The sequence below is a fragment of the Carcharodon carcharias genome, chromosome 18 (assembly GCF_017639515.1).
Source record: "Carcharodon carcharias isolate sCarCar2 chromosome 18, sCarCar2.pri, whole genome shotgun sequence".
Lineage (NCBI taxonomy): Eukaryota > Metazoa > Chordata > Chondrichthyes > Lamniformes > Lamnidae > Carcharodon > Carcharodon carcharias.
Genome location: NC_054484.1, coordinates 33,114,720 through 33,130,731, shown reverse-complemented (window position 1 = coordinate 33,130,731; position 16,012 = coordinate 33,114,720).

Below are 16,012 nucleotides of genomic sequence, written 5' to 3'. Positions count from 1 at the left end.
CTAACTCGTACACATTAAGAGAGCTTTTTATTTTACTGTGCGTAATCCACAGAAAGCTATGCTGAAAGTGATGTATAAACCTCATGAACTCTACTCACCAGCCTACTCTGTAGGAGTAATGTTCAGATTACTGTTGGCCACTTCATTTGCTTAGCTAACTCCTCAAATGAAATAAACAATGCCTCTACATCCTTTTCCTCAAACTTTGGAAGGGCTTGCACAAACTTAAACTATCCTCCACTAGGCTTTGTGTTGGAGGTGCATATCTCATCATCAGAATATTCCCCAGCATCTGAGACTTCTTTTTTTAAAATTCCAGCCTTTTAAGCTAGTATTCCCTTTCTCATTCCTTCTCTCTCTCTCCTTTGTCTCTCTTTCTTTATCCTACTTCAATGCCTGAAATTCTGGTTCCAGCTTCTTAAATGCTCTTTCTTTTTCTTTTCCCTCTCTCTCAAGCCTTTTCAATTCCAATTACCTTTCCTGTTCAAGTTTAAGTTTATCTTTTCCGTGTTCAAGCTGCTTCATTTGCAACTGAATCTTAGTCAATTCAATTGATTCACCTCCTGGAGAATGTGGTCTCTCTTGTATCCCTTCCAATTTCAAATGCTGCGCTATTACCTCAACTATGTCTGCCTTCCTTGTCCCTACAGTTAGTCTAACTTCAACTCATCTGCTAATTCCATTAGTTTAGTCTTGGTTATTTTATATAACCAGTCAGGGTTATTTTATATAACCAGTCAGGGTTACATCTTCCAACTCTAGAAAAGTCTTAACAACTTCCAAAGATATTTTGGTTTACTAATGCATAAGGAACCTGGTATCTGTCCTTTTATCCTTTACCAATTACTATTCTGTGCCCACTCACCCATTATCCCCATTTCAAAATCCTGCAAAAGCCCCCAGTTTATGTTACGACCAGGATGGGAGGAGTGCGCAGTCAATCTAGCCCCACTACTCCACATGTTGTACCATTAGTGTAAATGTTTAATTCACTCATCAAAATGGCTAATTATTTACTTTTGCTACTGTAAGGTCCAGGATAAAAGAAACTTTAATCAGGCTTCTTCCAATAAACTCAGAATAATTGATTTATTATAAACCAAATCTTTTTTAAAACAAGTTGCAAGACCTGGTTAACACACAATTTGTAATCTGAAAATGTAACTATCTATTCCTTTTAAAATTCACAGCACACACACGTACACACACAAATAAAGAACAAAGAAATAAGATCTCTGCAAAGATAGGTGATTGAAGTACAGACTTCATGAAAATTGATAAAGTTCACAGGGTTTCGACACTATTGTTCTGGAGTTCCCTTGTGTGATGACAGATTGCCAATCCTAGTAGGTACCTGGAGGTTCTCACAAACAAAGCTTTGGCATGGAAGAGCCTCCTTGTCTCAGCCTCTCAGGTTTCTAAATACAGATAAATTCCACTGAGATGAGGATTCCTAGAGGGATACTAGTAGCCACATTGTTTCAAGCAAAGCAAGGAGAATGCGTGCTGGGCAACTTTTCCCCTTCTCAGTTCATTCCCAAGTTTAAAGAAACAAGTTCAAAACTTAAAAAGCTGATCTTTGTCAGGTGACTTCCAATAAATCACCAGGGCCTTTGCCTTTAAACAGTTTTTTTTTTCCTCCCTAGCCATTAAAGTAACCACTGTTCAAATAAGCAAATAGTTCTCCTCCTCACATGCCATGCTGGTCAGGTGATTTCTTGGAAAAGGCATGCTTGCTCCCAGTCCAAAGGTGAACTTATGACCATTTTATTTAAAAAAGTGTCCAAATAATGCACTATGCTTCCAAATTTTAAAAGTGGAATACAGTTTTTGAAGATATTGTTCTCACAACATCTTTAGTTTCCATCAAAATAGTTTTCCTGGTTTTTTGAGCGAACGCAAACATGACCTGCCAAAAGGCCTCCTCCTGTTCTGTAACAATTCAGTGATTCTGGTAGATAATGCTGAAAAGAGATACAGTTCCAGATGACTGATACAACTTAACTGTTTCTCATAAATTAAAGCAGCAGTTTGGTTCATTGGAGCCACTCTTACCCAAGTCAGGACGTTATGGGTTTCCCACTCTAGAACCTAACAACTTCTAATGTCTGTGTACTGAAGGAGTACTGAAGAACACTTTGTACTAACAAAACAAATTTATTACAACCAGGTTGTTACTCACAAAACATGTCATCTGCATGAGTGTGTAATGTTTGCTTCCGTGTTTCTTCCCCTCGGTGACAGTGTATAATGTATTATTCTTTGTCTATAGGTGCTAAGTTGTTGGAGTATGAGATCTTGGTTGCTGTGCATACAGAGTTCTCGAGTTTAAGGTTATTTTTGCCACTGTGCAGCTGTCTCCTAATAAACTCGCATCTTCCACGACTGCTTGGCCTTGCATTCTTTCGGTCATTTCTTGCATCAGAGGGGATTGGCAAGAGTCCAGATGAGTTGCCGGCTTGAGCGACAGCACATCAGCCACGCATATTTGAGATAATCCTCTGCTGTTGGACAGCACCTTAACACAGCCATGAGGGGTAAAACAAATGGTAGCCATGAAACCGTGCCACATGGACCCCTCTAGCCTATCCCCAAAGCTGGAGGAGACTAACAATTCCTAATCTTAAGGCCTCTGATCTGCAGAAAACCTTCTGGATATCATTGTAATCTTCCACACAAGCTGCCATCATCGGTGTGCTACTTGTCCTGGGCAGAACAATGCTTGTAAAACTTGATTCATTTGAAAGTAGGTCCTTTGAAGTCTAGCTCCTAAGACTTTTCTTATTGAAAACTGACCTAAGCAAGACCACAGGACAGGAGGGTCTGCTCTTTCTCTGTTGCCACCTGCTCATTTGTGTTTTGTTTCAATCAACACTCTGTGTGCAACTCTCACAATTTATATCCCTCCATGGTGGATCTATGTGAGTCAACAATTTGGAAGGTGAACAAATGAATGTATTAGAGTGAGATTTTCACGAGCTGAGGGAAGGATATAGGGAACTGTTAAAAGTGGTTGTTTCTATTTTCACTGAGTCCAGACTCTAATCAATTTTATATTTAAAGGAGTGCTATGTCATTTATTCCATCGGCATAATACCATGGCCACCAAATAGGACAGCCATGAACACAGGCCTGGAGATCATGATAGGTGATTAATTGGCACCCATTCCTTTTGATTTTTTTCTAACCTCCAGAAGCTGGTGAATGTTCAGGCTTTAATTAGGTGAGCATGTTGTTGATAATTTGGTGAGTTTTTAAAACTTTATCCCTCTAAATGCTGGGGAGATATAAGTATTCCATTAAATTTATAGTGTAGCTAGTTATAGTTGAGTGATATTTCTAAACATAATCACAGAATTACAGAATCACACAATGCAGGAGAGGCCCTTCGGCCCATCAAGTCTGCACCGACACGTGAGAAACACCTGACCTACCTACCTAATCCCATTTACCAGCACTTGGCCCATAGCCTTGAATGTTATGATGTGCCAAGTGCTCATCCAGGTTCTTTTTAAAGGATGTGAGGCAACCCGCCTCCACCACCCTCCCAGGCAGTGCATTCCAGACCGTCACCACCCTCTGGGTAAAAAGGTTTTTCCTCACATTCCCCCTAAACCTCCTGCCCCTCACCTTGAACTTATGTCCCCTTATGACTGACCCTTCAACTAAGGGGAACAGCTGCTCCCTATCCACCCTGTCTATGCCCCTCATAATCTTGCACACCTCGATCAGGTCGCCCCTCAGTCTTCTCTGCTCCAACCGAAACAACCCAAGTCTATTCAACCTCTCTTCATAACTTAATTGTTTCATCCCAGGCAACATCCTGGTGAATCTCCTCTGCACTCTCTCCAGTGCGATCACATCCTTCCTATAATGTGGCGACCAGAACTGCACACAGTACTCCAGCTGTGGCCTCACCAAGGTTCTATATAACTCCAACATGACCTCCCTACTTTTGTAATCTATGCCTCGATTGATAAAGGAAAGTGTCCCATATGCCTTTTTCACCATCCCACTAACATGCCCCTCCGCCTTCAGAGATCTATAGACACACATGCCAAGGTCCCTTTGTTCCTCAGAACTTCCTAGTGTCATGCCGTTCATTGAATACTTCACTGTCAAATTACTCCTTCCAAAGTGTATCACCTCACACTTTTCAGGGTTAAATTCCATCTGCCACTTATCTGCCCATTTGACCATCCCGTCTATATCTTCCCGTAGCCCAAGACACTCAACCTCACTGTTAACCTCCCAGCTAATCTTTAAGTCATCCAAAAATTTACTAATCCTACCCCCCACATAATCATCTATGTCGTTTATATAAATTACAAATAATAGGGGACCCAGCACATATCCCTGTGGTACACCACTGGGCATTGGCTTCCAGTCACTAAAGCATCACTCTGTCTCCTACAAATAAGCCAATTTTGAATCCACCTTATCAAATTACCCTGTATCCCATGTGCATTCGCCTTCTTTATAAGTCTCCCATGTGGGACCTTGTCAAAGGCTTTGCTGAAATCCATATAAATGACATCAGCTGCATTACCCTCATCTACACACCTGGTCACCTCCTCAAAAAATTCAATCACTTTAAAACCATTTAGTTAAATTAAATAAAATAAAGATGGCAGGGCAGGTGAAGTGTTGCAGCTGTAGTATGTGGGTCCTGGTGGACAACAGCGTGATCCATGCCAACCACATCTGCAGCAAGTGTCTGCAGCTTTAGGAACATCAGCTCTGAGTTGGTGAACTGGAGTCTGAGCTTCAGACAGTGCAATGCATGAAGGAGTTGGGTGAAAGGTACCAGGACATGTTGTTCCAGAAGGAAGTCACACTCCTTTGTCTAGATGCTTCAGGTTTGGTCTGTGGTCAGGAACAGGAGTGTGTGACTACAAGTGAGGCAGGTTTGGGAATACAGAAGGTAGTAATGGAGAATCCTCAACTCTTGCAATTGTCCAACAGTTTCAAGGCCCTTGCAACTTGTATAGATAAGAGCAGGGAAGGCAGAGAGGATGAACAAACTGACCCTGGCCCTGTGGTGCAGGGAGCCATTCTAGTAGAGGGAGTAAAAAGGGATGCAGTTGTAGTAGGGGAAAATATAATTAAGAGGATGGATACTGTTCTCTGCAACCAAGGATGAGTCTTGAAGGCTGTGTTACCTGTCTGGTGCCAGGGTTAAGGACAACTCCTCAGAGCTAGAGAGGATCTTGGAGTGGGAGGGGAAGGATCCTGTAGTTGAGGCTGCTATCCAGGGTCCACAGTTGCTTGCTGCCAGGGTGGCTTTTGCCCCATATATCAGATCTTGCTACGGTGAACCCCTGGAGGCCCTTTCCCACAGTCTGGGCAATACCCCCCAACTGGCTCATGTGGTCCCCCACGCCAAAGTGTGGCTTATTTTTTCCCCCGGGTTGGTCACCCAGCCTTCGACACAGGTAGGACTAAGAAAGAGGTTCTGCTGAGGGAGTATGAGCAGCTAGGGGATAAATTAAAAAGCAGAGCCAGAAAGGTGATAATCTCCTACCTATAGATTAAATAAGGTTAGAATTGAACGTGTGGCTCAAAGGTTGGTGTGGGACAAATGGGTTTTGATTCATGCGGATAGGCACCAGTTCTGAGGAAATAGGGAGCTATACCGTTGGGACTGCCTTCACCTGGGACCAGCGTAGTGGCGGATTATACAACTCAGACTGTTGAAAGGGCTTCGTATTATAGAATGGGACAGGGAAAATTCATGTGAGGGGAGATTTGGAAAGTTAAAAAGAAAGGACAGGGCAATAGTGCAGGATAGTGACACAGGTAATGATAGAAATCTCAAGAAAGAGCTGGATAATTATAATAATGAGTTACCACTGCATGCTCTACAGACTACCCTCATTTGTTAGCCATGTGGTCAATGGATAACCCTTGTCACCCAGTAGCGACTCTCTAATTTCCCAGTGGCTAAATTGCACCTGGAACAGTGGACTGCCCAGATTGAAGATGTGACTGCTGCCTGGTTACCTGGCATTGTCTTGCATGATATGTTGAGGACGGTTACACATCACATGGACCTTGAGAGAATGGATTCTCTTCTGGTTCTGGTCTCAGAGTTGACATCCAGTGCCTGCAAAGTGACCTGCTGTGTTGAGCTGTGTGAGCTTAAGTAAAGACGTTAGCTAGGGCGTTGAACTCCAAAATGGCTGTGCTGGTGTCAAATCAGTGTTACATGCTCAATGATTTCACAATCTGCCTATTTTGCATACATCTAGCTGAAAGCTCCCAGCACACAAACAACACCCTTCGTAAAATAGCATCTGGTGTGTCTCGCACCAGAAATATGTGCACAAAGTGTGGAGGCAGAATATTACCTGTTGCTTTGAAATACCAGGCACTAAAGAGTTCAAGTCATTTAGGCTATGGAGTATATCTGTGATGAATTATGGATTTTTAATATTCAATTTAATTTCAGGAAAGCTTGGTTATTAAAATTATCTGACCTGATGTATTGGTTTAAAAATGAAGGGAGAAGCAAAAATACAGCTAAAAATTAACTTTGATTTCCTCACCCACGCTCACCACTAGCAAGGTCTGACCCAACAGTGGAGCCAAGCAAAATTACTCCTATTATGTCAGATCTTATAATGTAATTTACATTCTATAGTGTAGTTAAGTGTTGATGTAGAGCATTGAAATTCAGCCTGCATTTGTTCTGGCAAGACACCACAAACAGCAATGGAATAAATGACAAAAATTATAGCTGCTTTAGGTATAATTGAGGGATAAATGCTGACCAGGAGATTGGGAGAACTCTCCTGCTCTTCTGAAAAATTGTGCAATGGGATATTTTATTCCCACAAAAGAGAACAAAATGTTTCATCTGAAAAGCAACAACTCCTGCGGTGCAGTAATTCCTTGGTACTGCACAGAAAGTGTCAACATAAATTATGTGCTAAATCTCTGGAAATAGAGGGTGAATTTGTTCAGGCCCACTTTTAGGTACAGGGCTCAGGACTCAGTAATCTGTTCACTTTCATTCCCATTGAAACAGGCAAAATGCAAACTTTGTGCTGCTTCCTCATTTCCATGATTTCTGTGTGCAGTCAAGTGTGACCCACACTGCTGGCTGGCTGCATGCGTAACAGGGGACCAAACAGTGCGTGAGGCTAGCATGTGTTCCAACTAGCCTCCACATCTTAAAAAGTATGTGTCCCTCTTAAAGGGAATGAAAGGAGGTTGCTGCTGACTGTCACTGCTGCAAATGGAACTGGAGCACGAGGGCAGAGAGAGGGCCCCAGGCTCGCCCATGTGGTGATGGATGCCTTAGTCATGGATTTGAACAGAAGCCACGTCATGTTTCCATGGGGAGCTAAGTCTTCCAGGATTCGCCTTTGAAGGGAATGAGAGCAGATGGCAAGGGAGGTCAACTGATATATTGATGGAGGGCAAACTGGGTGATGTTGCTTATGCTGCTCCCTCCCACCTTGGAAGATCCGGATACACAGAAGTTCAATGCCACTGTGACCTTTATGGCCACTAGCAACAACGTCCTTGCTCTGATGCCAGTCTTCCTATTATGTTGAAGGAGGTGGCACAGTTCTGTGACCATTTCTTCATTGAACCTAAGTCACCTCAGGCATTGCGCCTGGGTCAGGTGGAGGTAAGAAACAAGCTCTTGAGAAACTCAAGGACAGCCCACCTCTTCCTCCTCCCTCTTGGCAGAACTTTCCCTCTCTGCAGCCTCTGCAATTTGTCGGTCGTGTTGCAGACCCAGGGACACTGCGACCACAGCTTCATACCTCATGCAGAATTGGGCCACCAGATCCTCAAACCTTCCAGAATGCATTCAAGAGTTCAGCACAAAACCTCCAAAAGCAAACCACAGCACTTCCACAAACTGCCACTGCCAGAAGTAGTACAAAAGGGCCTCAGTTGCATGTTGGGTGCTCAAGTACGGCAGGCTGGGGGCAGTTCCCTCATGTGCTGAATGCCCGATCAAATGAGAGTGCTTAGCACAGGTTCAGTGCACATGTGCAGAGCTAGGAGGGAATTCTACCAGGCCTTTTGCAGGCAGGTTTGGAGGGGAGAGGTGGAGATGTTGTATAGGAATATTGGCGTGTTGACATCTTGTCCCAGAGGTGGCTTCTGTACGCTGATGGCAGCCTGTCCAGCAATGGTGGGAAGCCAACTGAGGTTGTTGATCAAACAATCAGCAGGCGTTTTCTGAGGGCTGTGGAATTTTACATGACTTCCACAGTGTCTGCAGCTCCATGCCCAGCAGGAGGATCGGAGCACCATGCACATTTTCTGCAATCCACACATTAAAGATGCAAATCTGAGGTTATCCATAGGCAAAGGCTTGCAATTGCACAATTATCTCCTGAAGACCCATGTCATAGATAATGCTAGAGGTGAAGAAACAGGTGCCCTTTCCTCCAGCTGTTTTGTGGCTCTACCTTGTCCCATCCTCTTTCTGGTTCCGTTCACCTCAGCAGCATTCTCACTACAGCATTGAAGGCTGCCGGCCAGCCTAGCAACCATGCATGCTGAGTTGTCCTCCTGCCTCTTTCAACCTGTTCACTGACCCGAATTTGACATGGATGCCAGGAGAGTCAATTCTTAATTGGACACCTCCTTGAAGATTGTACCAACAGTTCCCATGCTACAGTGATGGGTTTGTGACCCCACAACAGTCTTGGCATCCCCATCCAGAAAAAAAAAACCTAAGGTGGGAAAATTCAGCCCAATTTCACAACCATTGAATCTTTACAGTGTCTAGTCCAAATTATGCTTTGATCATTTGGGTCCGTTTTATACCTATTACAGGTTTTCCTCATGTGGGACACAGTTGTGATATAAATAAATGCTGTATTAACATTAGAAAGCAAGTACTTAAATTAGTTCAGAATTGAAACAACAAGCTGTGCTGCAGCCTACTCAAAAGTGCATGCTACACATAATCTCATGTACTATTCAGTCTGTCTCACCTGACAATATCCATAGCTATAATAACTATTTAACACTACTTGAATATGTTTAGTTAAATTTTAATCTCAAGTTCCCTCATGCTCTAATGTTTAGCTTCAGAAGAATAGCTACTTGCTTTATTTAGTACACATAGTGTAAGGTATCACAAGTGAAAACAATCCTAGCTGATGATAACATGGAGTGTGCTCTTCTGCATAAATAGACAGAAGAAAAACCTGAAAATTGCACAAAGTCCTGGAGATACATAACAAGCCAATCAACGCCTGTATTACGGAAAGACAGATTAGCAATTTTGGCATAACACTTCAGCATCTTTGTACAAATGGGAATCGGGAATACTCTCCACTGGTTGGAGTCATACCTAGCACAAAGAAAGATGGTTATGGTTGTTGGAGGTCAGTCAATCTCAGTTCCAGGACATCACTGCAGGAGTTCCTCAGGGTAGTGTCTTCAGTCCAACCATCTTCATCAATGACCTTCCTTCCATCATAAGATCAGAAGTAGGAATGTTTGCTGATGATTGCACAATGTTCAACACCATTTGCGACTCCTCAGACACTGAAGCAGTCCATGTTCAAATGCAGCAAGACCTGGACAACATCCAGGCTTGGGCTGACAAGTGGCACGTAACATTTGCACCACACAAGTGCCAGGCAATAACCATCTCCAACAAGAGAGAATCTAACCATCGCCCTTTGATGTTCAATGGCATTGCCATTACTGAATCCCCCTATCAACATCTTGGGAGTTAACATTGACCAGAAACTAAACTGGACTAGCCATATAAATACTGTGGCTACAAGAGCAGGTCAGAGGCTAGGAATCCTGCGACGAGTAACCCACCTTGTGACTCCCCAAACCTCTCCACCATCTACAAGGCACAAGTCAGAAGTGTGATGGAATACTCCTCATTTGCCTGGATGAGTGCAGCTCCCACAACAATCAATAAGCTTGACACCATCCAGGACAAAGCAGTCCACCTGATTGGCACCATAGCCACAAACATTCACTCCCTCCACCATCGACGCAGCAATGTGTACCATTTACAAGATGCACTGCAGGAATTCACCAAGGCTCCTTAGACAGCACCTTCCAATCCCACAACCACTACCATCTAGAAGGACAAGGGCAGCAGACAGATGGGAACACCACCACCTGTAAGTTCCCCTCCAAATTACTCACCATCCTGATTTGGAAATATATCGCCGTTCCTTCAGTGTCGCTGGGTCAACATCTTGGAGCTCCCTTCCTAACAGCACTATGGGTGTACCTACAGCACATGGACTGCAGCGGTTCAAGAAGGCAGCTCACCACCAGCTTCTCAAGGGCAACTAGGGATGGGCAATAAATGCTGGCCTAGCCAGCAAAGCCCACATCCTGTGAATGAATAAAAAAATATATAATTATTTATGATTATATAAGATACAAAATTATATTCAAAGCAGGAAGATCACTGCATTGCCAATCTCAAATCATATCATTACAGTTTTTTCCTACTCATGATCCAGACCACCCAGCAACACTGCATTTAATTCAGTAGATGAAATATGTGAATTTTACTTTGCATTTGTAGCCTCAGTGATACTTAGTTTTGCAATAGTAGATCACATCTTCAAAGATTCAATACAGCAGTCATTTTTTCATTTATTCTTTCATGGGATGTGAGCATCGCTGCAAATCGAGCATTTGTTGCCCATCCCTAATTGCCCTTGAACTGAGTGGCTTGCTAAGCCATTTTTGGGCAGTTAACCACATATATTGCTGAGGGTCTGGAGTCACATGTCAGCCAGACCAGGTAAGGATGGCAGATTTCCTTCCATTAAGGACATTAGTGAACCAGATGTGTTTTATGACTTTAGATGTGTTTCTGGCTTTTCAATGCCAGGTTTATTTTATTAATTAAATTTAAATTCCACCAGCTGCTATAGTGGGATTTCAAACTATGTCCTTACAGGTGACTGGTCCAGTGACGTAACCACTACACCACCATGTACTACTCTTTTGCCTGAGTAGTCACAGCAGAAGCTTGAATTACACTCAATGCTAATAAGTTCTCAGGGTAGGTGGTGGTTCCCCATAGGGTTCTGTTCTGGGGTTGCTTCTGTTCACTGTTTATAGTAATGATTTTATATAGGGCTGGGGGCAGTGGCATTGAAATCTGCAGGTAATCACAGAATCATAGAATTGTTATGGTGGAGAAGGAGGCCAATCAGCCCATCGTGTCTGTGCCGGCTCTCTGAGCATTTTAACCTAGTGCCAATATCCTGCCTTTTCCCCATAACCCTGCACATCGTTTCTATTTAGATAATCATCCAGTGCCCTCTTGAATGCTTAATAGGGGACATAGTCAATCATTTTGAGGACTACAGGAGGCTGCCAAGGTGCAATACTGCTATGGAAAAGGTGGTTAAATGGGAGAAAAAGGACCAGGCAGAATTCAGTGTCAACAATAATGACAGCACCTTCCAAACCTGCAAACTCTACCGACGAGAACAAATGCAGGAGGCTCATGGGAACACCGCCATCTACAAGTTCCCCTCCAAGTCACACACTGTCTTGACTTGTAAATATATCACCATTCTCTCATTGTCAATGGGTTCAAATTCTGGAACTCCCTCTCTAACAGCACTGTGGATGCACCAGAAGGGCTGCAGCAGTTCAAGAAGGCAACTCACCACCACTTCTCAAGGGCAGTTAGGGATGGGTAATAAATGCTAGTCTTAACAGCTATGTCCACATCTCATGAATGAATTTTTAAAACATTATTTTACTTTAAATGGAGGTGACTAAGTGAAATGGAAGTGCAGTGGAATTTGGTTGTTCAGGTTTATAGGATTTAAAGCAGAGCCCCAAGCAGACAAGGGCATTAAAAAAATAATGTACGCAAGGTTTTGGTGGTTTTGTTGTGTTGTCCCACCTCAGGACTTGATAGCCATGGAAGGTGTGTTCATAATGTAGCCAAACAGGTTGATTATCAGCCTGTAAATCCTTCCAATATACCTGATGGCAGGTGGTAACAGCAGGGGAGTTTCCTGGTCAGCCATACTGCAGAAGGCAATGGCAAAGCACTACATTACTTTACCAAGCATAATCATGGACCAAGTCCATGGTTGCCAGTACTCTCTTGGGGCATGTCACCTGGAGGAGGAATACTGGGTTTAACGGTCATAATAGCATATAAGAGTTGAGATATAATGGTGAGTCTATATGAAATAAACCTAAATAAGACGATTAATTCCACTGCTGTGTGCAATTCTGGGCTGTATACTATACGAAGCATGTTGAAGTAATAGAGAAGATAGAGTGAAAATGAACTAGAATACTGCCTGGTGTGAGGAAGAACAAATACAAAGCAAGGTCTTGAAAATTTTGGAATACTTTTACTTGAACAGAGCATGGCATAAATGGAGTTTCCACTACCCTCCAGGTGAAATTATCGTTGTAGAGCAGGAGACACTCCAAGGAATTTCCTGATTAGTATTTTCAATCTTACCTTGGGTCTCACTCCAAGGGCAGGATTTTTACCTTATTGGGTACGCACCCGCCTGCTCAGTGAAAAATTCAGCCCCAAATCTTTTTCTCCTAGTTCCTCTTTGGTGCCCATTCACATTCACTCTGTGGTTGCTTTGGAATGTTTCACCACATTCAGGGCACTATATGATGTGATTTTTTTGCTTGAGAAATGTTAGTGTCTTTCCAGAGCAATTTGAGGTGATAACTATACCCATTATATGATCAAATATTACATTATTTTGTGAAATATGCCTGCAAGGCTTAATTTTATTTTGAAGAAAAGCACCTTTAATTACAAAGAATATCTTTTAATTTTCTAATGTCTGTTTCTGGCAGCCGTTGTAAGCATCTCCCATAATAACTTATAGATTGCTCAACAGTCAATGCCAAGAAAACATCATTAATTCATTAAAGAAACTTCTTGGGTTAAAAATTGGATTGAACATAAGAACGTAAGAAATAGAAGGAGGAGTAGGCCATTCAGCTCCTCGAGCCTGCTCCGCCATTCAATAAAATCATGGCTAATCTGCTTGTATTTCGAATTCTACATTCTCGTCTACCCCGATAACCATTGATTCCCTTGCCTGACAAATATCTATCCACCTCTGCCTTAAAAATATTCAATGACCCTGCCTCCACTGCCTTCTGAGGCAGAGAGTGCACCATTATTCAGTCATGGGTCATAATTTGCTACTAACATTTCTCAAGTATGCAAATTTGGTGCTGCTATCTTATCTACCTGACAGTAACATCAGGCCAAGTGGCTCCTATGCAGCTGATTGCCTCTGCATGCTGCTAGCTGCCTATGCGCTCAGCAAGGGGTCAAGCAGCATTGTGTTCATATCAGCCAGCCTTCTGTTGTTGAATGCAATTACTGTAATTCTAAACAAAGAAAAGGAAATACCACGGCAGAGCAGGGTCCTCATGTGGATGGTCAAGGTCAGTAAATGCATCTTCACATGACAGATCCTACCTAACACACAACCAACCTCTCGTGCTGCCCAGTGTACTACATCCCTATCACTCACCCAGCAGTACTCCCTTACATTCAGGTCTCACACATAACCTCCAGATAGTCCACCTTAACTTCACACCTACCAATGGTGCCAATTTCACACCAACCTCCTGCTGCCTCCACAAAGCTCCAGCTATGGCAGGCACATCACCCAAGGCAACACAATCACTGACCTTTTGCCCTCTCCCTTGCAGGACAAGGTGGAATGCCCTAGAACGGGGTAGAGCAGAACTGGGGTCGGGTGGGGGGGGGGGGTGGGGGGGGGGGGGGGGGGGGGGGGGGGGGGGGAGTGGGGTTTGGAGAAATGGATAAATGGATGCCTGCATCTCCTGAGCCCAATAGAGAAGACAGAAGATGGTGCCCAGCATCATAGAGCTGGCTGTGACATCGCTGAAAACATTTAGGGTGAATGTTCCTGCCGTTTGGCTCATCTCTACTCCCTGCTCACCCTCATCCCACTATCTGACAAGCTGTAGATGATGAGACTATGGGCATATTGCTTTCCAACCCACCCCCTTCCCTCACACCAACCTTTCCCTTCTTACTTTTTGCTTTCAGCACCCAAGAACTACTGTCTTCCCAATCACAGCCATCCCAAGAGGAGGAGAAATGATGAAGAAGCACCATCACGTGAGCTGACATTCGCAGCCACCAGCTCAGATATTGACACTGCGTGTACCTTAGTATAGAGTTGGGGTCAGCATGTGATGAGTTACTAGGCACAACTGGGCTACAGCCATCCTGGGATAAATGATGGCTTGTGTGGCAACTCACTGGAGGATGAGGTCATGGACTCAGATGAGGAGCTCAATGGAGCGGCATACAGGAGAATGCTGAAGGGTATATTGAGATGCTGGGTAGACTGACTGGCTTGCTAGATAATTCCCTGTTCCTATCAACAAGGATGGAGGAGTCAGGTTTCAGATTTGCAGAGGGCATGTTACGGACCTTGCCCTCTCTGCAGTCTGTGGCCCTTCTCCCTGTCGTGCTGCAGACCTAGAGGCTCTGCAGCTTGCAGCCCCCAAACCTGTTGCAGACTTTGTGTGGATGGGACAACTACATCTGCCCCACCAGGAACTCACCACAATACCTCCACAAACACTCCAGAATACTTTCAGACACTTTGCAACAGGAGAGGTTATTCCAAACTGCCTTACCTGTAAGTTGGGTGTTTGGCCTTTTAAGTGGTGCTAGTGCCAGGCCCCTCCATCAGCTGAATACTTGGTCATTTTTGGGTGACGTGCACATTCATTGAATAGACCTACACAGTCTAAATTTGGTAAATGGGTGTCTCATTAACTGGTAGGTCTGTGTGACCACATGATAGCACGCATTCCATAGCTTCTGCCACCCACAGGGCACACTTGCAGGGTCACCCTTCTCAGGGTGTGCCACGTGGACTGCAGCAGAAGCAGGTGACAGCACAGCACCCACACCAGGAGGGTGATTGCCTGCAGTAGTGCTGCCTACAGCTGATCCAAATTTCTCAGCCCTTAACTTTTGAACAATTTGTCATTCAAAAGAAGAGCTGGCTAACAAAGATAAATGAATATTCTTCATGATTTGACATCCAATGAAAACATGCAGGGAATCTAAAAATCCCGTAAGTTTCTCAAGTGACCTGTAACTTATAACATAATTCCTGATTGGCATTACCAATTTTGAGTAGGATCATTACAAATTAGTTTGTACCCACTAAATATTAATACATTCCTTGGTAGCTGGTAATGTTGATTCCTGTTAGAAATCTAGACCTATTTTTCCATTAACTAAGCTTTTTAGATCTCGAAAGGATAAATAGTAAAACCATGAATTATTGAAGGTTTTCTAACATCTCTTCAGGGAGAGAAACATGAACATAAGGCAATATTTATATTGAACACAACAAGAACTTCTATATATATATATATATATATATATATTACATATTATATATATAGTGACTTTAAATAAATTAAACGTCCCCATGCACCTTCCAGGAGCATTATAAAACTAAATATAAGACTGAGTCACAAAACAAGAGAGAATGTAATATGCCCAAAAGCTTGGTCAATGAGAGCGTCTTAAAGAAGAAAAATGAGGTAGAGAGACAGAGAGGTGTAGGGAGGATATTCCAGAGCTTGAAGATTCATCTGCCAGTGATGGAGTGATTAAAATCAGGGATGAACAAGAGGCCAGGATCAGATATCTCAGAGGGTTGTAGGGCTGGAGGAAATTAAAAATATAGCAAAAGCCAAGGCCATGGGAGGACTTGAAAGGAAGGATGAAAATTTTAAAATAAAGGCAATGCTTGACTTGGGGCCAATGTTGGTCAATGGGCACAAGGGCGATAGGTGAATGCTACTTGGTGCGAGTTAGGACATGGGTGGAGGAGTTTTGGATGACCTCAAGTTTACTAAGGGTAGAATGTGAGAGACCAGCCAATGGTGCATTGGAGTAGTCAAGTCTAGAGCTAACAAAGTAATGGATAAGGATTTCAGGAGCAGATGAGCTGAGACAAAGGCAAAGTCAGGTGAT